This window comes from Nycticebus coucang, chromosome X (assembly GCF_027406575.1).
Source record: "Nycticebus coucang isolate mNycCou1 chromosome X, mNycCou1.pri, whole genome shotgun sequence".
Classification (NCBI taxonomy): Eukaryota; Metazoa; Chordata; class Mammalia; order Primates; family Lorisidae; genus Nycticebus; species Nycticebus coucang.
Window position 1 is genome coordinate 28,775,287 of NC_069804.1, and position 26,828 is coordinate 28,802,114.

The 26,828-nt window shown below is 33.9% G+C and overlaps 1 pseudogene; it reads left to right on the forward strand.

The window, feature by feature from the left end:
• Positions 1-11,481: 11,481 nt before the first annotated feature.
• Positions 11,482-12,134, forward strand: LOC128577943 (eukaryotic translation initiation factor 4E-like; annotated as a pseudogene).
• The last annotated feature ends 14,694 nt before the right edge of the window (positions 12,135-26,828 follow it).

Genomic DNA, 26,828 nt, shown 5'->3' on the forward strand with positions numbered 1-26,828 from the left:
TATGATTTAGACTGCAATCTACATATTCATTTTATCAGATAGCTACAATCACACTATTATAACATCAATATTTGAAATGAGGAAGTCAGAGGGCCAGTGAACAATGTAAGAAAAGTATGAGAACTTTATATGCATTTCCAGTTTGTATCTTTGATGTGATTATCCATTGGATATAGGGGTAAGGAAAAAGGAGAACTACAGGATGGTTCCCAGTTTTCTGGCTTGACTGGATGGTGGTGTTATTCACTGAGAAAACAGAGGGAAAGCAGTCCATGTAGAGAGAAGATAGTGAATTCATTTCAGGATGTTGGATTCTGAGTTGTCTGAGTACACTTCAGTGAGGATATCTAAGAGGAAGCTGGATATATGGACCTGAGCTTAGAGAAAAGGTTTGGATTGGACATGGATTTGTGAGTTATCAGCATATCAGCAGTAGCAAAATTACTGATCTGAGAAGCAAAAGGAGATTAAGCTGACGTATCCATTTTGGCTCTCTTTTGATATTTAAGGTGTAAGTGGGAGTGGAAGCTCTGTAAGAGGAGAATGAGAAGGAATAGTTACAGCAGAAAAAGAAAAAAAAATGTAAAGAAGGGAAGATTTAAGAAGGCAGACGTTAAAAGATTGTCTTTTACAGAAGTCAAGTAAAATGAAAGAGGAAAAGAGTTCACTGGATTTGGAAATTAAAGCATGGACCACTTTGCTGAGAATGTGCTCAGTAAAGACATGCACATATGAATGCTGCCTTGAGAATGGTGGCACAGTCAGTAAGACAATTATGAATGCTTCCTCCAAGAACCTTCACAGTGCAGGGAAAGAGAAATGATGTGCCAGTTCTAGAGAAGGATTTGTTTATTTGCTTATTTTATTTTTGTTGAGTAATTTTGGGTTTTGGCTTAGTTTCAATTTCCTAGGGTATTTAAACCTAGAGGGTTTATATACAGTCAAGGGAAAGATGTTTATATATAGTACAATCAGGACTCCAAAAAAGAGAAGAATTAGATTAAGAGCAAAGAAGGGGTAAGAAGTTTAATCTGTAAATAATACAGAGTTCATCTTTATCAGAAACAGGAAGGAAGAAAGGATAGACAGAAGGATGGATTCTCATATAAATGCAGTCAGAAAGTTCTTAGCCATTTTTTAAATTTCAAATCACAAAACAGTCACTAAAGAACATAACAATGTGCTAATATTCCGTTCAAATGATATTCTACTTTCCCTCAATTATTGTACTTTCAGGCAAATACTTTTTAACCTGAATATCCTACCTAATTTGTACAAGAGTGAAACTATATTGTCCAAAGGACTGGCAAGGTTTCACTCCTTAGGAAAGGATATTAGAACTATCAAGATGGCTCACTTACTAGGAGGAAATTGTTAATTTTTGGAGGCATTGATTGCTTTTCTGCTGTTTCGGAGAATGTATAATAGTGCTGCAATAAGGAATGACAGGTACATTTTAGAAACATTATTGCTGTGGTATTCAATTATTTAGGTGAGGTTTTAGAAGTTCCATTTGTGTATGTGAATTTTCAAATCTCCTTCTATATTATTACCATGTAAGTAGTGGATCTAGTGTGACATTGCTTTTACTGGCAATAATATGGTACAACTCTGAGGAGTCAAAATAGGAGGTAGTAGATGGATCATGGATATCTAAAATGCAGACTCCTTTTCATAATAAACTGTCTTTTGAAGTTGTATCTTCATAAGAGCTCTGATAACAGGTATTTTATAGATAAAGCTTCAAAATGGAATTTCTGCAACAGGCTTTTCCAAACTTTAAATTCTTGATTACCAGGCTATCATTAAAAATGTGTTCATGCTTGTTGTTTAGGATATTAGTAAACAACCATTACATGACCATTGGAAAATAAAGTTTTGAATTCACAATGGAAATAAATATCTGTCTGAATGCTCAGAGCTTCAGCACAATTGATATGGGACTACGTTAAAACCAAGGAAAATGTAGTATCTTTTTCTTTACATTTCAATTTTATACATGTATTTCTTTTAACAGTTATTAATTAAGCCATCTCTATGTGCCTACCACAGTGCTAAATCTTTGATAGATATGGAGAAAGTGACTGTCATATAATCTCTGCTCTCGTTTTTGTGGATGCTGGAGTATCCTTTTCTTCAGAAAGATTTCTGGTTTGTATTTACTTGCTCCTTTTGGAACCAAAGTACATGGTATTTAGGGATGGAAACATTGTTTGGGAATCATACAAATATTATTAGAAGAACTTATATTTATTTCTGTATGCAATACTGATGTATATACCCAAATTTAACCTCGTGAGAATCCCAGGAACTACAACTCTGCAGACAAGGAGGTACACATTCTCCTTAACAAACACGGCTTGCATCACATCAGCAAGCCCTGATGAAAAAAGAGAGCCATCCCATCCCAACTTAATGACCAAACTAGAAACCTATTTGGGATGCAATTATAATGCATGAGATATTCCATTGTTCTAATAAATCTGGAAACATTTCATAGCTAGCACCAGGTGAGGGGCTGTCAAGGTTAAAAACAGAAGCATGTACTCTGGAGGGTCAGAACTTGGTTGGCATGCTTTTATTCCATACTCCATATTTATGTAGTGGTGGCCAGTGTGGTGTGCTAAGAAGTTCGAGGACTTGCCTTGCCACCAGTTACCTGAGTGAACTTTGAAAGACCCTTTTAAGATTTCCTGTACTGCAGTAATCTATGAAAAGATAAATTGAACTAAATAAGTTTAATGTTCTTAACAGGTAACCGTTTCACTAATTCAGTGGTAGGATAATACTAAAGAAAATGAAAAACCCATTCTGTGGTAGTTATATAGAGTATAATTAACTGATTTACATTAAGGTTTTATACGGGCAACAATTTAAGATATTTTTTCAGAAAGTAAATGACAAAAATTATGTGAAAGCAAAGAGAATTACCAGGATAAAAACATTCTGAGGCAGTGCTTGTGTCTTCAGAGGGGAAGAAAAAAAAAAAAAAACAGACAAGTCTGTTTGGGATATTGCAGGGAACTAGGTAGCCGAGCAACTGATTGAAAAGCCACCAAAGGGAGCCTTCTTCAAAGGGATGGGTGCATCACTGAGTTAATCCCTGGTTTAGGCTTTGACAGGCTTGCATCTCAGCATTCAGTTCAAACATGAGCTATTATGTGCTGACTTCAGCATGGGAGCACTGAAATTGGGGCATGACTGCACATTTTATTACTGAATCTGTTCTCCAAAGCCCTGGGAAAAGAATGCTTTTTTTGAAAAAAGCTATACTTGCCATCCAATAACAAGGGTTATGCAATAGATAATCAAGTTGTTTTATGAGATTATTCCCTTACAACACAAAATCTAGGATGAAACATTCCTCGGATAAATAGAGCTATGATTTTTATCAATGAAATAAAACTAACCTAACTGCTAAAATTGTTTACTTACTGGTAAAAGAGCTTGTTAGGCTCTCTTAAAAATGTGAGCAAACAGGCACTTTTCATACAAGTAATGGGACCTTTGTTCCAGAAAAAAAAAAAATCTGCTTTGGAAAAATCAGTATTTTTTTGTTTTAGGAGATTTATACATGAGGACTGTTGCTTTTGTATTAGCTTGATAAATGCCCAGGGCATCCTAATAGTTAAATTTATGTAATTAAAAGAAGTAGGGGTAATATGGGCTTATTTCCATACTGTGCCATATTATTTGATGTTCTGATGAAAGTCAGTGATCATTTATTTTTTCAATAAGTGTATATTGCAATTCTGTTCAAAGGGATACATATGTGAATAAGGACCCTGCAGTGAGAAGCTTAAGTTTAGTGGTGAAATACTAGAATTCTGTTAGAATAGACTAATAGACTTGTATAATGATAATGTATATTAATAACACTAATAAATAATGACAGTGAATACTATTATATTCTATAGAACTTGGAGGAAATCTAGAGTTGGTCTAGATAAGTCAGGTGTGTTTTGGTCATGTTTGAGAAGAGGTGGGATTAAAAGTAGACAGCTAGGAATTGTGCATATTGAAGAGCTGTAGAGGTAGTGGTGATGATAATGATGATGTTGGTTATAATGAGAAGGAAAATGAGAAGGAGGAGGAGGAAAGGAGAGACATATTAGTTAACACTATAGATTTGTGTGCTAGACATTTTTCTAAGAGGGTTTGCATATGTGAACTGAGTTAATACAACAGTGTTTTGAAGTATGTGCTATTATTGGTCCTGTTTTTATGGTTAGGAAAATTCAGTAACAGAGGAACTGACCTGCCATACTAAGTGAATGATTGGTGTTCAAATCAGAGCACACCCATGAAATAAGAATGTAAATGTTCCAGAGAAAGGATGAGAAGTGATAATAGTCTATATCACTCAGATACCTGCAGTGGCTAAATAGAACTATATGTGATATGGTGCATAACAAGAAGTGGTGGTCACAATAGCACACTGGGGAGTATGCAGAATAAACCGGATAACTTATAGCCCAACTAAACACAGGGTATAAACCCTAGCTGATTGTAGCCCTCTAGAAATGCTGTACCAGTGTAATAGATTGTCCAAGCTCCAAAAGAATCTCAAATCTAGATTCATAAGTGAAACCTCCAGACTATTAAATATTTTGCAATTGATTAAAAATTTCTAAGATAAAATGTTAGATGGGCTCCAGAGAACATATCAATTAGTGAGCCTGTTACAACCCAGGAGCCACCAGTGCACCATTCCATCATTAGACAGAGGTATTTACTGACTTTTCTGAAGTTTCTAATAGTCTGATCTTAGAACAAAATACAGAGTAGTTAAAAGTCACATTCACTCAACATTAATATTACTAATAGTTTAGTGGGTTAATTTCAATGTCAAATATTTGTTTTAAGAATAAATGCAGGAGCATGTAAAAATCAAAGTTCAGCAACATTTTTTCAGTATGTTGCCTTAGCTTCATGCTCCAACACTGTGAGCATCTGAAACTTATTCTGATTAACTTCTCTTGGGCTGTGGCCATCTCCGCCCATGTCTCTTATACCAGATAATGAAGATCACAGAAAAAAAACTAATTTCCAAAGAATAGATGTGAAGCCATGTTAGAAACCCATATGACAATATTAAATCCACTTATCTGGGTATCTCAAGGTAGGATTGCTCATATTTATTATAATACCAAATGCTATGAAATGTCTCCATGAAAACTGATATATATGTACATATGAGGTGTTTTCCCTGCTTGCCTGATTCTTCCTCTTTTACTTTCTTTCTCTCTTTTATCTCCTCACAATTTGCTCATATTCTGTTTTATGGGTTGTGAATATTATCATCTTTGATCTCTAATCCAACTATAACTTGATTGTTTTGGTGCCAGATGTTACTTTGCAACATAGGGAATTGAAATGTCAATGACATATTGACAAGCTAGAAAATGTCCCGGCTAAAAAGTGTTGAAAATGGTAAGGAGTCTCAACACCATATCATGTGAGGAATACTTAAGTAAGCTAGGAAAAGAGAGAATGAAAGAATATCTAGGACAAATAAGATAGCTATTCTAAAATATTTAGAAGATTGGCAATGAAAAAGATTGAGTATTTAATTCATTTGAAAACTTATTGTGACTTTGAAAGTGTGGAAGCTATTGGAGGTAGAGTTTAGTGTTAATAATGAAAACTTTTCTCCATAAAGAGGAATACCTAAAAAGGGTAGTGGATACCTCAAAAATAGTTAAGATTGGGGCGGTGCCTCTGGCTCAAAGGAGTAGGGCGCCAGCCCCATATGCTGGAGGTGGCGGGTTCAAAACGAGCCCTGGCAGAAAACTGCAAAAAAAAAAAAAAAAAGTTAAAACTGTAAGACTGTGATACAGAGAAAGTTTCTGGATTGTCAGGCAGAAATATTTGACCTCTGAACGAGTGCTTTGTCTCAAGAAGTCTAGAGAAAAAGTATCAATATAAAGTAGTATCATTTAAGATAATTTTATGACATAACAGAGGACACCATTTTATCGACAATAACTACAAACATTAAAACAGATTACAACACAAATTGACATTAATAGAGACATAGTGTTAGCTGCTAGATGAGAGTATGCATACATGTCACATTCTCTTGAATTGACCTTGCTCTCTCAAGTAACCATGATTCCATAACTATTTCCTTGTAGTGTACACTTCACACATTATAAAAGGATCAGTTATATTAGATGGTCTTCTTATAATTTCCAAAAGTTTTTATAGGACTTTCTCCTTACTTGGGTTTTCCATTAAGCTATCGAAATAATACACATTGTATCTGTTTTTCAGCCCTCTATCTCTGGTTATTGTTTGTCAAATAAGTATTGGAATCACTATTTTAACCCATGTTATAGGGCAGTTGTGGCAATTATCTAAGAAAATCAAGCAGTTAACATAATTGAAGAAAAATGTTTAAAATTCTGAATTACGTGGTTAATCAAAATGTGTTTTCACTATATAGGTCTGGCTTAGGGTGCATTACAAAGTGGCTACGAGGACAATGTTGACATTTAAGTGGTTCTGGTTGCATGTTTACATTAACAAAATATTAGGCTATTAAAGAACACCCTAATAATTGTCTTTAAAAGACATAGATTTTAAATAACTACCAACTAACACATTGTGCTTTGCAAATGAAGTGGAAGAGAATCCCCAAACAATCATACTTAATGCAACAGAGAATTATAGAATACCTTTATGGAGAAAACAACATAGATTGCATTATAACCTCGGTCTGTGGCCCTGAAAATTTTAGTTGCTACTATTATTCTCTATGTTCTCTGAGTGGCATACTTCATCGTTCACCAATTGTCAAGGAAAAATATTTGTTCCATGGAGAAAATGAAAGCAATCTTACCTGTAAGCAAATTGATATTGATGCCTGTTGTCCTAGAAATGCACTTGTACTTTATTAATGTTCTTATGGGGATTGTTCTGTTTCACTGGTGATTTTTTTAGGTTATTCATCATGGGGGAGGAAGTAGCAAAAAGGGGAGTAGTGAGTAGTGGAAAGAGGTAGAAAGAAAAACATTGCTGGATTTAGAGTATACGTACCTTGGATTACTCAGAAGTGTGTTTTCCCTCAGCTTTACTGAGATATGATTGACAAAAGAAAATGTGTACATTCATGGTGCCCTACAAGATGATTTCATGTACATAAAGATTGTCAAATGATTATCACCACCATGCACCTTACATTGTTTTTGTTCTTTTGGTGATGAGGACACTTAAGATCTATCTACTCCCTTAGCAGATTTTAAGTGCACAATATAGTATTATTAGCTATAGTCACCATGGTCTATGTTAGATGTCAAGAACTTTTTCATCTTATAACTGAAAGTCTGTACCCTTTGATCTTTCATTCTCTTCTTTCAGCTTATTTTTTATATTTTTATCTTAGGTTTGTTATTGTAAATATTGTGGTTCATGTTCAATCTTCTCTTTGCTTTTGCTCTATAGATCTAGCTTGGAGGAAATGTGGAAATGTTAGTTAAAGGTAGATTTTAAGTTCAAATTTTTCCCTCTAATTTGTTTATGGTCATCCTTAATTTTTCTGCTTGAACACAGAGAAATGAGAATGCGTGTGTGTGTATAATCACATACATATACTCATATACACATGTGAAGGACAAGTTTCTGCAGTCCCCATTTTGTTCAAAGTTGATAGTAAAGTGCTGTGTGTGAATATGAGAGGAAACACATCTGATTCAGGTCAGCATGCTCAAAACATATTGTGCGGCTTCATTTTCTGAGGTCTTTTTTTCTTATTTATTTCATCCCAGAGAGATGGAAAGCCTTTGTGTAACTTAAATTTGGAGGGTAGATGTCAATAGGACCAGTCACTATGACAGTACAATTGTAATTCAGTGGCCTGCAGGTGATCTCAACACTACGGTAGCCTATAATATTCTGGGGTACATATCTCAAGCTCTTTATTTCTGTTTCTTCCCTGAACCTATTTTAACCTTTTCACTGTTCAGTAATACCTTCTATATATCAGTAAAATAGATGTTTTGAACATGATATTCTTAAAGTTAGTTTGAAATTTTTTAAAATAGGGTTATTTGATAGATATATTTTAAAAATTTATACACATTTTCTGTATATTTTCTTTGCCTGCTCATCACTACTATACATTATTTAAAACTCCCTCACCCCAATTATGTCCATAGGAAGAGAGCATTTCAGGTAGGAGAAGCTGTTACATGCTTTTTTATAAAGCTCAAACTGGGAGGAAAACTTTTACATTTAATTAATGAGAATTCAACTCTTTAAAAGTTTGACAAATTTTGAAACTTAGAAACTTATATAATCTTGTTCCATCTCTAGGGAGAAAAAAATATTTTGGTTTCATTAAAGAAAAAATGACCCAAAATGTTGGCCACATATTTGCTATTAAAGATAACTGTATTTAATTTAACAGAAATGTTTTTTTTCACCAAGTCTAAATGACCTGCAGCATTATAGAATTGGCTGCCATTCTCTCAGTCAGAAGCCAGGCTTTGGAAAACCAGAACTTTCCTCTACAGCCAGTACAAAGATTGTGCTCAGGGTTTAAATAAAATCAAAAGAATAAGGTAGAAAATTAGAATATGTTGAGGGTTGAAAGATTTGATCCTGTGACTTTTACATAACTCAGAAAGGAAATAACCCAATTCTTCTCCACATTGAGTGGAAAAGCAAGTCAAAACCACAGTGGCTGAAAACTTTCTCTACATGGATTTTCAAACGATTTATATAAAGATGTTGGAGAAATTCACAGAGACCTGGATAATGTTGGAAAATCTTGTGTTTTGAAGACAGGCCAGAGCTGCCTGATACAACAATGCCATCTGTTGGCTTCTAATGAATGGCACTGACCACAGCTAGTTTGGAATGCCTGAAAAAAGGACAGGTTAATAGTTTGGAACATGTAGAATATAAACTTATTAAAGGAACAGATGTATTTTTAAAGTGCTTTACTCTTGAATATGGAACTCTATATGCATATAAACATAATGTATATCAATATGCTCAGCCATGTACTCAGCAAACCTCTCCATGAAGCTAGAAGATGAGCTTTTTTATCATCATATTATCCTGGTATCTGGGTTTTGTCTTTGTGTGGACTAGCAAACGTTGTACAAGAGGACACGTTTTTATTAGAACAGACAGCACACTCTTCCTTCAATATACTTTTCATGTCCTATTCCCCCTCCCCCAACCTCAATAGATATCATGGTTTTAAACAGATTCAGAAAAAAGCATACAGGGGTTCTCTTAGTTGAGCTGGACCAAGTCTACTTTCAGACATTAGAACCCAGGATGTGATAGAGAATTTTTGGTTGCTTTGATGAAAGAATACAATATTTGATTGTGACTGTCTTTGTTTCTTCGTTTGCCTTTAAAATTCGTTAAAAGATGTCCCTATGAAATTGAGTTATAAAAATTGCAATCATTTGAAAGATGAAAATCTAGATTAAAAAGTAAATATATGCCCAATATTTAGATGTAATTCATAAAATGTATAGGAGTACACATATTATTTCAGATGACACTAAGTGGCTCAGAAGTGCAAAAACCTAAAACCAATGAAGACATCAAAATCATCTACCACAAATGGAGCTAAAAGTTAATGAAACAGTAGTTCCCAAAACCTTTTGTTCTTCCATATTGAGAAAATGCGAAAGAATAAGAATCTTGGCATGTATTAAATTGGGAGACATTTTTCCATGATTTCCTCAAAGATGGCCAAAAAAGTAAATTAAAATAAATGGCTCAAGAAATTCTTACATTAGATTTAATTTTTAGGTTGATGGTTGCACATGTGTAAGATATTCTTTGAATAGTCATTGCAAACAGAAAATTTATGCTAAAAAGTAACATTTTTGTTTAACTCCCTTCTCATTTTCATCAATTTGTTGCCTTGCTTTAATTCTTAGGGGTTCTAGGTGGTACTTCAAATGAGTGCTACTGATTAGTAATTTGGCTAATTGATTGTCTAATGGTAATTATTGCTATGCAGCATAAGGGTTTACTTGATTATAGTAAAGACTATCTAAGTCTTTCTTATTTAAAACATTTATACTAGTAAGACTATTCAAACAAACATTTGGTTTATTTTGAGTACTGTGGCTCATTTGAAAGAAGAATCAAGTTATAAAATAAGAACCTATTGTATTATTTCAATTGCCTGAGTAAAAACATAAAATAACACATTGGTGCTTCAAGCCTCACCTTGTCTATGTCTGCAATGTCTGATTATTACCCATGTTTCATGGATTTAATTTCTTTCCGTAAGTCATCTCATTTTTTTTTTTTTTCTTTTTGCAGATTTTGGCCGGGGCTGGGTTTGAACCCGCCACCTCCGGCATATGGGGCTGGCGCCCTAGTCCTTTGAGCCACAGGTGCCATCCAGTCATCTCATTTTTTTGCTGAAATATATTTTAAAAGAGAATTTGTATTATTCCTTGAATTAAAAACACTAAAATACACATACCTATAAATATTAGGCTATCTTTTAAATAAGTGAAAAAATAGTCATTATTGTTTTTATTAATATAATGAATATACCATTATTACATCTACTTGATTTACCGACAATGAAATGATATTTTCAGGAAAAAGTTGAACTATATTTCATCAGCAAGCAATAATGTTGTGTTTGGTTCAATTCAGGTTAAATTAAGGTTCTTGGTTAAAAAGAAATTTCTTGGTTTTAATTCTAATACAATCTAGTTGTGAGAATCAAAATTTGCATATGTAATTGTAGGAAAAGGTACACATCATTTAACTAATTCTAATAGTGGTGGACACTAAGAGCAGTCCTAGACAACGTGCTGTAAGTGATTATAGTTCAACAAACCTTCCTGTCGAGTTTTTGTGTCAAGAGGCTGTTGGAAGCTTCTGTCCTTTACCCAACACAGTAATACCATGTTGCTCATAAAATACTTGCAAATAAATCATGTCACATTGTTTAACCATCTCTTCATATATTTTGCATAAAGTGCTTCAATGAATCCATAACCAGTTGACAGGTTGAAAATATGAATGATAGGAAAACATGTTGGCAGGATGCTAGTTGGGATACTGTAGGACTGCCTTCTATAAGAGAACATTTATTATATTTCAGGTACTATGCTAAAGATGGCACATTAATTATCATCACATTTAGCCAAATTAGTACAGCATTCCTAGGTAAGTACTATTATTATATCACTGCCATTTTGTGGCTAGTGAACTGAGGATTGTTGGGCCAAGGGGAAGTGACTTGACTAGTCTCTTAAGCTAAACTTACTGACTTGGTCAGAAATGACAAAGTATTGGATGTTACAACTCTGCCTCACATCCAAAGGTCTTGGTCTCTGGCTCCAGGCTTGGTCTATGGGTCCTCCCCAGAGGCTAATCCAGCCTAGCAGGATCATTCCCATGTAAACACCCAACCCTTCCAGTTCATCCCTTCTTTGGCAACCTAGTGCCAGAGGCCCTGATCAAGAATGTGTAAATGGATCTCAGATGGGCACTGCGGAACCAAAAGCCACCCTTCTTCCTAATCCCCCACCTATAAATGGGGAGAAAACAGAACTTAGTCGGGAGGTTGCTAACCCAGAACACAATATTAAACATCATCTACAGAATAGATAAGTGCTCTGGTTTTTAAAAAATGATAAAAGCAAAATTTGGCAAGCAAACTTTTGACTGATCTCTAACTTTGATACTGTTGAAAACTTCTGCGCTCTGTACAACCATATTTGGTTGTGTAATAATTTAATGCCTACCTGTGATTACTCACTTTTTAAGGATGGTGTTGAGCATGTGTGGGAAGATGAGAAAAACAAACGAGGAGGATGATGACTAATTACATTGAACAAACAGCAGAGATGAAGTGACCTTGATTGCTTTCAGCAGGAGACACTGCTGTGCCTTTCTGGAGAATCTTTTGATGACTACAGTGATGGTATATGTGGAGTTGTTGTTAATGTTAGAGCTAAAGGTGATGAGATAACAATATGGACTACTCAATATGAAAACAGAAGCTATTACACATACAGAGAGGAAATAAATACAAGGAAAGGTTATGACTTCTTCCAAGGGTAGTGATTATTTATCAGTCCCATGCATACGCAGCTACTAAGAACAGCTCCACCCCTAAAAATAGGTTTGTTTAAGAAGACACCTTCTCAGTATTCTCATAAGAGACTGTGTCAAGCAAAGCAGATTTGGGAACTGACTAAAGCTGCTTCAAAAGTGAAGTGGACTGCATTTAAATTTGATTTCCATCTAAATATTGCTGAGATATAAACGAAGGCTTTTGCATGTTTGTCTTGTACTTTTGTGTTCATATGTATTTTTTTACATTTTAGATAAAGTGTATGCTATTCCAGTCAAAGAATTACAGTACCCACCATCCCCAGAATCCATAAATGTATGCCTGGCCCACTCTGTAATAGTGTAGGAGAACTGCCATTACAAACACAGTTTATCCATCACAATATTCAGAAAACTTCCATTTCTATACCTTACAGGAAAAGATGTTCTGTTTATGTCCCATTGTCTGCAGGAGTGCATTTTGCTGGTTTAAAAGAATATGATGTATACAGTTTTCTAGCAATTTTCTTTGTTTCTTTTTACAGCATCGTCTTTTCTGTACTTTTGCTGATGGCTGCTAGATTTTATTTATTTGTTTTCTCGACTTGAAAATCTTAGTGTTCTGATTTCAGTTTTTCATTTGTTTTGTTTTTCCTCATCTAACATTGGTGGAGGATCTAGTAATATGTGTTTAAAATGCATAAATGTGATTATGAGGAGTCAGGAAAAGAAATCTATGATTTGCTTACTGTTCTCCCCCACCTGGTTGAATATTCCCTCCACCACATCCTTACAACCTGAGCACCTAAATTTAGTCTGAGTATCCTTCAAAAATGATTTCTTGTAACACAAGTATGTATGCCCCACTTTGGGGACACAGGCCAGTGAAACCAGTTCCAAATTTACAAGTCTTTAGGTTAAATGTTTGTCTTCCATATAGATGTAGCTATTTTCTATATTTTTGTATATATATGCCCATTTTAAAATATGGTGGAAATGAGTTCTCTACAACCGTTAGAATGTATAATGCATTTCTGAAATGCACAGTGAATGCTTTTTAATTCCGTATGGCATTATGTTGTTAATGGGTGGTGTTTTATTTGTATATTAGTTGACAACTTATTAGTTTGTTTTTATTAGTAGATTTCTAGATTTCTTTTCTTGTACTTACTCGAAGCACCTACTCATTTAGGGAATTTTAGAAAATACTCTTAAGAAGAACTAAATAAAATAAAATCACTACCAATCTCACTGCCTAGAATTTACCACTTTTAAGATTTTTGTGTATGTATTTCTCCATTTACATTGATTTTTAGTTTCAGTTAAATGAGAATTCATTTTCTTTTTGTGGTTTTTGCTTTAAAGGAGCAATTTCCTTTAACTTAGTTGAGGATTTCACATTCATCTATCTTAAAGTCCTTCTTTTTTATGGATCATATTATTCTTTTATTCTTAGTATAGACAAAGTATTCTTACTTTCCCAAGAAGGTATGGAAATCATAAATTTTGATAAAATATGATGCTATTTTATATGTAAATGACTGATATGTTTTCTTTTATTTCTTTGCTGTCATAGACTTGTTTATTACTTCTCTTACCCTAAATTTTAGAAAGCTGCTGCTTTTTCCTTTTTGCTAGGCTGCTCTGCAATAGTTAAGAGTCATGGTAAGGAAGGCAGTTCTTCCCATATCAGTCATTTCATGGGAGACTTTGCAAGTCCAGAGGCTCTCTCTTAGTAGTTTTGCATTGCTGTAATTCAGAAGCTTTCCGAACTAGCTAAATACCCAAATTACTAGAATCTTTAGCATTTTAAAAACTGAACATATTCAAAAAAAAACCTGAACATATTCAAGCTTCAGCTCAAATATAGTCCACAATATATTCCTGAGGTTTCAGGTTTAGGGACCCCCTGCTTGAGCTCAGCCACAGCCATGTTGTAACGTAGTACCTGGCAGATGGTAAGTTCGATGAATGTATATGTTTTAAATTAATGGTATTACAGCAAGATTTATCTATTTGTAGCATGTACAGTATTGCTTGGTGACATTAATCTCTTGTACAGAAATAAATATCTCTTATGATGGGAATAATGGGACTTTTCAAAATAATTAGTTTTTACTTTTCTGATGTAATTGGAATTCATGGCAATACTACATTTGGCATCTTTTAAAAATATATTTTGAGAAGGTTACATAGAGATAAGACGTTAAGGGACGTGTTTTATATTCTTTACTAGTGTTTTTACTTTTTTTTTTTTTTGCAGTTTTTGGCCAGGGCTGGGTTTGAACCCGCCACCTCCGGCATATGGGGCCGGCACCCTACTCCTTTGAGCCACACTTTGTTTTGTTTTTAATGATAGTACAAATAAAACTTAAAAATCCAGATCCGATAAAAATTTGGTTGTTTATTCAGAAAATAAATGCTTCAAGCCCCTTGCTCATACCACTTCAAAGTCAGACTGGCTGATAAATACAAAATATAACTCTCTTACATTTAAAGGGGTATCAACACTTTGAATTTTTAATTACCCTTGATAATCACCATGAACATTTTTAGGACTCACATGAAAAATAGAAGAATCTACTTGAAACTATGTCAGACAATGCTTGTTAACAACATACTGCTCAGTGTGGTGCTATCCAAAAAACATTCCTGTGGTTGCTCGATCTAACTACCCTATGCCTTGGTGAGAGATTTTTTAAGAGCTGGAAAAAAAGAAAACAGTTTAATGAAACAAGTTTAAATATAGCCATTGTTCTTACAATCTAATTGCTTGAGTAAGTCTTCTACCCAGAAAAGAATATTGGTGCAGCCAATATAGCTGTAAAACTAATCCATCTATCTATCTATATTAATGCACATATAATTTTATTAAAGATATACTAATCCATACAAGAATCTAGTTTTCATTTGATTTGTTTTTCAAACTTTCAAACACTGGCCAATTTCTGAGGTGAAAACACCTATAATGTAAGGTCAGTTGTCAAATAGAGAAAATGTGGTTTAGATGGAAATCCAGAGTAGTCACACTCTGTGGTTATTACTTATGCTTACACAGTGACATTTGATCAGCTTACTTCTGATTAATCTATTCAAGCCCTAGTATTGAATTCAAATTATGCTTTCCTTGAAATATTCCCTTGAAGAAAGTAAATGATTCGAACTAGAAAAAATGTGTAAGAAATGTATAATTTATATGTGTATAATAATTATATAATATACACATATACACATATAAATTAAATGTGTATATATATGTATTTGTATATATATGTGTGTGATCCGTTCCCTCAATGCCTCTCCCCCAAACTTGAATTGAATTAAGTTTTTCTCTTATGTGGGCATGTATTAGATCATCTACTCAGTAGATTCTACTGCTTCACATTAGTACTGAGTACATTGGATATTTGCTTTTCCATTCTTGTGATACTTTACTGAGAAGAATGTACTTCAACTCCATCCAGGTTAATACAAAAGATGTAAATTCTCCGTAAAAGATATTCTTCACTGAAGTGGGTTTTACATGAGCTTCAGGCCTAAGAATACAAGGTTAAATGCGAAACTTAGTAAATGTGGAATGTAAATGTCTTAGCACAATAATTGAGAAAATGCCAGGAAGGCTATGTTAACCATTGTGATAAAAATGTGTCAAGCGGTCTATGAAACTAGTGTATGATGCCCCATGATCATATCAATGTACACAGCTATGATTTAATAAAAAAAAAAAAGAAAAACCACATACTTTTGTTATCTCAGAATTGTTTAACATTATTCAGATATGATGTAGAAAATTTTCCCGGGGCAAGAGAGATTCAACCTAGACTAATATTGACTCTGCCAAAAATTAAAAAAAAAGAAAACTTTTACAAAGTAAAAGGACATATGTAGGGCATACCTTTTCATTCTATCATTTCCATGTCAGGAGGATCAGTGGAACAAAAATCTAAACCAGCTCCTTTAAGCTATAAAATTAGCTCATCTTTAGGTATAACATTAATATGTTAATTTATACAATCAAAAACTCAGTAATATACTTTACAGCTTCCTCCTGAGTTTGAGACAATATTGGAACACCATTTTAACAATCCTTTCACATGAAATAAATATATAAGCATGTCATGGAAACAGAGTAGGAATAGAAAATCAAACTGGTAGTCCCATTGCTTTTGTTGTTTTTTACATTTACTATAAAAGTTCTTTTGTAAGGTCATAAACCCACAGGAATTTTAGATGGACTCTTGGAATTTTGACAAAAAAAAAAGGAGGTGCTCATTCATATGCGTATTTCCTTAAATAACGTCCACAAGACAAGGTCTCTTTTCTAAAAGTGCAGAGCAAGTACTGAAGCTTCTCCTTTTGGGTACAACAGGGAAAACTCTCATGAAGGCCATTTGTTCATATGCCTCAAGTATCGAAGTAGTTGTTTAAGCGCTCAGCTCCTATGTATTTTCATCAAATATAAATATAAGTTTATCCTTGCCATAGTTAAGACGAGTTGCTAATTTCTTTCTTGCTGATCTATATTTTATTGGATATTTAATTACAGAACATTTTCATCTGCATTGAAAATCAAACCACTTAAGTCAGTTAAGTATCTTCCTCCACAGCACTCAGAGGCTGATTTTGTTAATTATTATACAGCTTAACATGCACACCCTTCAGCTCATCTCTTGCATTCGTGCTGTACAAATTAAGTGGGTCTTGAACTTATGGATTGGAACAAAAGGGTCAGTAGTATTTTCGCCAAAAGACTAAATATGTAGCAATTGTGTGTTTTTTTACACCATCTTCACTATCTTTTAAATCTCTCCTGATTGTACAGCACCTCCTATGTGCAATTGCTTTTGAACTGATCAGATGTGATAGACTTACTCACGTCCTTAAAGTGTCTCAAACCTGGTTGTAGGCACCACAAACCTGCTGAAGATAAAGGGACTAGAGTTTACACGACCTTGCTGACTTCTAGATCCTTTGTTTGATTGTGGGCAAAGTTATCATGTTCCTGCAGTGGGATATAACTATGTATAGATTTATAAAAGCTTGTCGAATGCAAGTTGAAACATCTATATTCATTTTACACAATTTACTAGAAGGGAACAAACTTTCTAGTTAATTATAGGCTGCTAGCAAAGCTTGAAAGATACAGTGAACTTTCATAATTGTCCCACTAGTACTTGATAAAATGCTTACCATCAGTGAATGAGAATTGTGTCTATAGCGCTTTCATTTTTCCTTTCTTTTCCCTCATATAGTCTCTTCTCTCTTTCCTCTAAACCTCTGCTCTGTTCCTTTTACTGTCCTGCTACACATCCACATTCCATACCACTACCACCTCTCTGCCTTTACTCTTCTTTTCTACTGTATAGCATCTTTCACTTACTTATTGCATCCCTTAAATTGCTATTGTTGCTGCTGCTGCTGTAGTTGCTCCTGTGTGTTATCCTGTTTGCCTTTGGTGCCAATTCATCACCCTTAAATTATTGTAACGTATCAGTAGTTAAATGTTTCATTTCCAAGTTTCACTACTCAAAGTGTGGTCCATGGCCTTGCGGCTTCAATATCACCTACTGGCTTGTTAGAAATGCAAAACTTCAGCCCCTAGACCTTGAATCAAGTCTGAAATTGAACAAGATCCTGAGATTATTGTCATGTACCTGAAAGTTTGAGAAATACTACGTTAGAATATATTTCCCATAAATTAAAGAAGCATTAAAAGAAGAGTATACAAAGTAGTGTTGGTTATTTGGTATTTAAAAGAGGAAAAATGGGTTGGGCTCATGCCTATAATCCTAGCACTCTGGGAGGCTGAGATGGGTGGACTGCCTGAGCTCACAGGTTCGACACCAGCCTGAGCCAGAGTGAGGCCCTGGCTCCAAAGATAGCTGGGTGTTGTGGTGGGTGCCTGTAGTCCCAGCTACTTGGGAAGCTGAGGCAAGGGAATCACTTGAGCCCAGGAGTTTGAGGTTGCCGTGAACTATGTTGCCACAGCACTCCACTGAGGGCGACTAAGTGAGACTCTGTCTCAAAAAAATAAGTAAATGAATAAAATAAATAAATAAATAGTAAAAATGCTAAAAGATGTTTAGCCCTTTGATTTTCTTCAAACTTAAAAGGACAGAGACAGGCTTTGTATATATTTAGTAATGTTCTTAAAACTTTAAAGTCTGATGGTATTAACTATCTTTCTAGGAAGACTTTTAAATAGTGGCTATTGTAAACATTATTATTTATCACATGTATACAGACTAAGGAAGGACACAGGTAAAAACTAAACTTCAGTTATTTCCTTCAACATCTGCAGGTTATAAGTTACAAAATATTTCTATTTGGGTGATATAACAATATATTTGGAAATTAATAATAATAGAGATTGTGGAAGGTTTATTGTTTGACAAGCCGTCTTCAAAACACTTTACAGTGTTAGCTCATTTATTTCTTACAAAAACATTACCAGATAGAAAAATTATAATTACTATTTTTAGAAGAGGAAACTTTAGTCAAATTTCATAGGTGAATCAGAGCTAGGATTTAAACCCAAGTCCATTGTATGCTAGAACTCTATAATTCCCATGTTATCCTGCTTCCCTTAGCAAATAATGCACAATTTGGTTCATCAGTTGAACTAGTGATAAAAAAAAAAATTATACCATAATATCAGCAAGCTATAGACATTTTTGCAGTTTTCAGAATGAAGGGCTTTTAGTTCTTTTGACAATTACACTGAGATAAATAATATCCCTTTATTTTGGTATTTTTATATTAGACATACTCCCTCTAATTTCTAAGATCTTCAAAACATTAGAGTCATATATTATTATTAATAGTTCTTATTTTATAACTTTGTAACTATTTGCATATTTGTTTCTCTCCTTTCCAATATTATATGTGTTAAAAACTTTAAACAGATTAAATTTAATAGAGTTTAATTGAGCAAAGAATGATTCACAGGTCATGTAGCCTTCCAAACCAGCAGAGGTTTAGAAAGCTCTGGACAACAACATTTATGGGCAGAAAATGGAAGTGAAGTACAAAGACAGCTTGATTGGTTGGAGTTTGACACTTGCCTCCTTTGAACATGAGCTGATCCACTGGCCGCCTGTGAGTGACCAAGCTTCTCTACTGGCTACTGATTGGTTGAAACTCAGCTAGTTGTTAAATAAGTATACTCCTATGTCTGTCTTTCAGTTAGTTTACATATTTCCTTACTAAGGACTCAACTGTAGAGACATCCTTGGGCCCAAGTCATTCAATTTAACATGTGATAGTTGCATCCTTGGTTGCAGCATCCTCCAACTCTCTGGTTTCCAATCTGGGCTTCAATGTTTCCTTGATATGTGACTTTAAGCATATTAGCCATCTTTACTATTAAAGATCTCATCTTCAAAATGGGGATATACATAAAATTTATTCACAGTTTTATTGTGAGGTTTGATAATTTATGTAAATTGCTTAATACATTGCCTTATGAAAATTAAAGGCACTCAATCAATAATAACTATTAATATTAGCTATGGTATGTGGATCCTTGACAATAGAAATTTTATCTTATGCATCTTTTTATATACCAATTTTGGTATATATAATGGGTAGTTTTTGGAATGTGTTCAACTATAATCATCAGAAAACCTATTCGCAACTGAAACAGATAATAACCTAATTTTCTCATCTGAAAGAAACCAGAAGCAGGCATTTGAGTACTGATGTGTCACTAAGAATTAAGATTTCTTCCATCTTTTTGCTCCAGTCTCTTTTGATATGTAGGTTTCATTCTCATGTTCACAGAATGGCAGAAGTAGGAAAGATATTGCATTCACATTCCAGGAAGATAAAAGAGAAGGGCACAAAAGGAAATGCAGAAGGAAGACTGGGGATTGCTGGAGATTGCTAGTTGAGGCTATCCATGCTAATATATATACAGGGTGTCCATAAAGTTCATGTGCAATTCCCTATGTTAAACTATTTTGAATTGCACACCAATTTTATGTCTACCTTGTGTATGTGTGTGTATATATGTATATGAATGTATGCATATACATTGTATGTATATATGTATGTGTGTATATATGTATATAAATTATATATATATATATATATATTTCTTAGTCTTCCTATCAAAGGATTTCTTCTTCCATTATATTGGTAAAAAGTTGCCAAGGTAATTAGGAAGGTAAACATTTTAACTTTCTAGCCTCCGTATAAAGGAAGACATTGGAGAAGAGGGTCCTGAATGGCTTTGGGGTAACTAATCAGTAATATTGACTATAGTACTCATCAATAAGCCAGTATCAGTCAGTGAACCAAAGACAAAAAGTTAAAATGAACTCTTTAAATGGAATCTATTAAGCTTTTTAAATATATTCCTTGTGATACATTTAAATATGATATCCCTTCTATTCAGTATTTTGCCACCGAGGGGTTTGAACTAAGGAATGAAACTCTACACTGATAATTTATTTTGGCAGCATTGCCATGGTGACAGGAAAATAAATTGTCCCTAGGATAGACCCTGAATACAACTTCTCTTAGCAAGTACTTAAAGGTTTTCTGCTGCTACAAATAATCACAGAAGTTGCCAGAAATTGAAATGTGCAAAGGATAAATACAAATCTTCCTCCTCCTTTGTAATGTGGAGAAATCTTGGTTCTTTTTTAACCTCCATAATTCTGTTGCCATGTTTTGTAGATTCTTTCTTAGAAATGTTTCCTGGACGGTTCAGTCATCACCGTCTCAGTCTTGGTCAGGACACAAATTATTGTTGATTGTAATAGTGTGAATTCAGGAAATTCTTGCTTGGTCTCTTTTTCCCCAGCCATTTATCCTCAAACCCATCTATTCATAATGCTGCTGTATGCTTCCGATTCCAGGCTCAATAATTTTCCATGTATTCTTTTAATCTGAAAATCCATCGATGAGCTGCACCTGCTGGAGGGTGGTTCCATGCTCTTCCTCCTTCCACACCTTTGCAACCTCACGTTCATCATGGTCTTCTTCATTCTATCCCTGTAAAGTTCTTGTCATTCTATTTTGAAAGAGACACGTTCTCCCTAGAATGAATTTCCTTAATCCTCAAGGCAAGATGTAATTCTTCCATACACTTGACCTGAACTAAAGTGAGACCATGTTAACTTTTCCTTTCCATTTTTTTACATCATTGTCAATATGTCCTTATTGAATCATTTGTCAACTCACCAATTTATTTAGCAAATACTTTTTTTTTGCAAATACTTTTTGAGTATAGAATGTATGCCAGACCTTGGGTGGCACCTGTGGCTCAGTGAGTAGGGCGCCAGCCCCATATACCGAAGGTGGTGGGTTCCAACCTGGCCTTGGCCAAACTGCAAAACAAAAAAATAGCCAGGCATTGTGGCGGGTGCCTGCAGTCCTAGCTCCTTGAGAGGCGGAGGCAAGAGACTTGCTTAAGCCCAAGAGCTGGAGGTTGCTGTGAGCTGTGCTGCCACGGCACTCTACCGAGGGTGACAAAGTGAGACTCTGTCTCTAAAAAAAAAAAAAAAAAAAAAAGAATGTGTGCCAGACCTTTTCTTAAACATAAGAATAAGATTTATGGAGCTAAATAAAACTTAGGGTGTTTTTTCAAGGGAGTTACAGTCTAATGAGGAAGAATGACTCTGCTACAATACAGCGTTCTTGTGGAAGTCTTGAGCTTTAATTGACCAGCTCCCTCTCTCTTCCTTTCTATTATCCCTTCCCAAATACACATGGACACACATATTAGCATGAAACTTTCTTGAGGGCAAGAAGGATTCATTCTTCCCTTTTCTTTTGTCCTCTAGTTCAAGGACCCAATGGGATTCTTAAAAAAAAAAAAAAAAAATTCTGAAATATTTTGAGAAAAAATCTGGAATAAAATGAAATAGAATGAGTTAAAGCTAAACTATTTTCTTGACTTTTGAGTAAGTAACACTATTAAACATCATATACTGTGATTCAATGAAAATTCATGAAAAAATAATGGGCATAAGAATATTTCCCTCTGTATTTAGGTAGTGTGATATTGTGATAATCATTTGTAGTAGAGTGGTAATATGAGCATAATTTAGGGTAGAGAGAAAAGCTCATTTTTCTTAGTTCTATGTTTTTCTAATATATCATGGTCTTCAAAATCTATCAAAAATTATAAAAATAAAGTAAAAATCAATATCTTCTATTTGCGCAAAATGTATTAGTCCATATTTTCTTATTTCTCTTGCAACATCTTGTCTTTGACCTTTTTTTTGTTGTTTGAAAAACATTATTTGCCACAGTTCAACTACTATGCTATATTCTCTTTCGATTACTGAAGGGTGATGGGAGCCATAAAGTAGGTAGAATTCAGTAGCTCAGTTCATGGTCAAACCTGCTATTACCTCTTTTTCTACCCTTTGGAAACAACTAAATGCCTATGATATGTTCTTTTATATGAACATCTAGTTAATCAAGTTAAGCTCTAAATGAATTTTTCTTTATCTTATTTAATAGTAAATACTTTTTTTCTTCTATAGTAAGGTAATGTGTTTTAGTGATCTGAAATACTTCCCAAGAAGTTAGAATCTTTGCAAGTGTTTGAATCTTAAATTATTATTTGTTCTCTGTTGGCTTTACTCATTGGAATTACAAAACCCTTTCTCTTTATTGCCTAAAGCATTTAATGTATGCAAACTTACATTTGGTGAGAGAACATTTTTAAAAATAAACTTTTCCAATTGGAATGTTCTTACTGAATTCAGGCTTTTATGATGCTGTTTGATTTGGCATATGTTCCTTGTGATATCTGCATCGAAAACACTTTGCATTTGAGAGACTTTTCCTGCCTTATTGGGACATTTCAACTCAATTTATAGTTATCAGTAGGAAAAGAAAGAAAACATTTCCATCCAAAAGAGGTTTCAGTAGGATTTAGCAGAAAGTGCTTTAAAAAGAACAACAGCAGCAAGCTTGAACCTTTGCCCACTTTTTTTAAACAAAGAAACATTACAAGATTCTCTTTCTCTTTTTTAGGGATTCACAGAAGGAGGGCTCTTCCTAGTCTGTTTGAAAATATATCAGACTTATGCAAGAAACGTTTTTTTCCTATTTCACCTGATCCATTTACAGTCAGAATGTATTTATTACATGATACTACCTTTGATGCTAAATAATTGGTCATTCGTTCAATACTTGGATCCTTCACAGAGAGCACATATGTATCCATAGGAGGCATTTGGCTTCACATAACAGTCAATTCTTGGTGGTTTAGACCATGAAGATAGTTACTGTTTCCTTAACAGAAGTCTGGGAGTAGGTGTTTCTCTGGTTAAAAAGGTACAACATAAGTGCCTAGCTCCCTGATTCTTTATAAATGGTACATAGCTGAGGAACTAGTACATAGATAGTTTAAGAAACAATGCTACCTGGACCCCAGAAACTCTATTTTGGCATTGTTTTAGGCCTAACTAACCCTCCAAAGGCAATGACTGTTCAGAGTTCTGACAACCTAAGTTATATTTGTTTTTGAACATTTTATAAATGGAATTATACTTGATATATACTCCTTTTTCTCTGGCTTCTTTTGTTCAACTTTATGCTTGTGACATTTGCTCATATTGTATGTAGTTATAGATAGTTCATTCTCATCAGTATATAGTATTACAATATGAGAAATGTATTACAATTTTGTATCCATTCTACTGCCTGATGAGTTTTCCATTTATGGTTATTGTGCATAATGCTGTAATGAGCATTTCATGTATGAGCATTTACTCTATGTCATATGCCGAAGAGAGGAATTACCGAGTCAGGAGGCAAATACATGGTGAGATTCCATAGACAATGACAACTAGTTTTCCAGGGTAAGACATCTTTTTTCATTCTGAAATAATATTTTGGGGTTTGTAAATGTATTTCCCACTCAGAAAAGGAAAATATTATATATAAACTAAAGCATGTATACAGTGAATTGCATTTAATTGAAAACAAAAGATGTGAAAAGTGTGGGAAGGAAGAATATATTTGTATCATTGTATGAAGGAACATATTCATAAAAAGTAAATAATTGTATTTTGGGTGTATTACAGAGTCAAAAAGGATAGGACCAAGCTTTTTGAAAATTAATCTGTATTTTTTTCTCCCTTTAAAAGAATGTGATAGGTCATTGGGAAAAAAAAATCCTTGTCACTTCTGAAAAGACCTATTCTTTTTTTATAGAAAATAAGTCCTACCTATAAAATATGTGGATGAAGCTTGGGATAGTTCACAGGAGATTATTCAAGCCACCTAAACACTGTTTTTTGTTTACCTTTCCCCCAATTTTTCTAAAGTTAAATCATTAAATAAAACATTAGTAGCTATATTCAATATTCCTGAATTTTATTTTTAGTAATGTTAAATTATTTTAGGACAGCTAATCTTGTGGTAAAAAACATCAAATTTTTTGATACAATTTTTGATCGGTAGATTTTGAATCAACCAATTCCAGGCCACGTGCAAAGGATACAGCAGCTCTTTCTTCCATATTAATACCTTTCCGGAGCTGTGGGAATGTGTTTACTTTGACTAAAACGTTCCAGCTTGTACTCAGATTGATTTAGCTACAGATTTTCCAAAAACAATGTACATTTAACAACAATAGTCTTTCAGTTCATCTCTCACTGTCAAAAAATCCTCTTCAATGTCATTTTACATGAGAAAGTCAAATAATATTTTGAAACATTAGCTTGAAGAAAACTGCATCAGTTTGCTTTGATGAAGGAAAAATAATTTCCAATATTAGATTAGGGGGAAAAGAAATATAAAAGACAGTTTTACTGGAAGATCCTTGCTTTTTATCTTTTTACGATTTGACGGAACTATTATAAGAATATTCTGTTTTGTCTCAGATGTTTCTTTAAGAACTTTATAAGCCTTGAGGCATTTATCTTACACATTGTACTCTTCAGCTGTATTACCAGAAGTCTTTTGTTTAAAAACACCTTTGGTAAAATTCTTTAAATTTTAATTTAAGCCTGAACAACAATAAACAAAAATTATTTAATATTGCTGCCTTTCTCGTATGCTCTCCTTTATATCATTGAACCATTTTCTTGAATCCCTTTCTAAATTAAAGTCAAAGAAAAATATGACCTAAATCTTATATGTATGTTCTTATTTTAAAGAGTCTTTATTTTTACTTTTCCTGATCCAAATTTAGAAATTATCTCCTCCCATTCCCCTTTCCTCAATTAGCTGCCAATGGTCTGGAACTTAACAGTTTTACCTCATGTGATTCTATTTGTTTGTAATCCTATATTCAACATTGTACTGAAGTCTGTTAAACATTGATAAGCCAGTTTTTATGCAGCAGGTCCTTAGAGAGCATTGCACTAAAATGCTGTAAAGACTGGGATTAGGTTGAGGTATTGTAAGGTGGTTTTGAGACATTTTCCTAGTGTCTGTTCTTTCAAAGATGCCAAATCAACTTGGCCTTGATTTAATATTGCTAAAATTGTAATGCTGAGCTGACTTGGAACTTCACATACTTCAAAATGAGTTTTTCTTGGGGGTGATTTAACAAACAGTTCTTTTTTTTTTTTTTTTTTTTTAGTACTGCAGGGTGCAGTGCACACATGAGACATTATTTGTCGTTACTGTGAGACACTGAATTCTTTGCCAATATCTTCAGTTCCTTATATTGCTATTCAAGCTATACTTTTCTCTGTTATCTCTTGCCAGGATTCTAACAACTTCATCTGATATTATTGCTAATATTATTTAATAAGAAGTGTTGCATTGTGTTTTATTTTTTCTGATTTGTATAGAATAAAAATAATCCTGTATCTCATAGCCAACCACCTTTAACATTTGAGATTATATCTTTCCCATATATGTTTTCTATGCATAGATATGTATTTGTAAAAAAAAGGTACTGTGCTTTAAAAATTGTTTTGTAACACTGTAAACATTTTTTTATTATTTATTTCATATACACAAAAGAATATATATGTACACATATATATAAAGAATACTAAAGTGAACACTCATAAAAACTAACTACCTTATGGATTAGTACTGATATTTTGGGGCCCCTGTTTCTCTACCAAATGTTAATCTTTTCCCTTTCTTGCAAAGATAACTGTGCATCTCAATTTTGCATTCATTATTTACTTTCTAAAAAAAAGTTTCACTATATACACATGCATTCCTAATAATATGTCATTCATTTCTGTGTATTTTGTTTAATTTCTGTGTGTTTTTGAACTCTTTATAAATGTGATAATATGTATAACCATTTCTGACTCATTCATAATTCAAATTTTTCGCTGAGGTGCCTCCATACTGCTGAGTACAGCTGTGGTTCCATCATTTTGACTACTTTTTAGTATTCTGTGTTAAAAAAATGTCGTGCTTTTTACTTATGCTCTTGTTGATAGTCGTGACTTGATCTCAATTTTTGCTCTATCAAACAATACTCCTGTGAGAATTCATGTATGTGTTTTCTGGTGTCCACAAGCAAGAATTTCTTCAGGGCTAGTGACTAGGAGTCAGAATGATGGGTCATTATATATATGTGCACAGGCAAACTTCAAGGTGATGTCATATTATTTATGGCTCACAAATAACCCTAAAAATCATAATGTGTAAAGTTTGTGTGTTTTCGCACTTTCTCCAACCCTTGGTATTATTCTGAAACCTTAATAAAGAACAGTAGCATTTAATTTGCATATCCCTGGTTAATGATGACATAGAGCATCTTTTTACAAGAGGTGATATCTATCCCTATTCTCTATTATAATTTTTGTCAGCTTTCTTATTGTTAAATATAT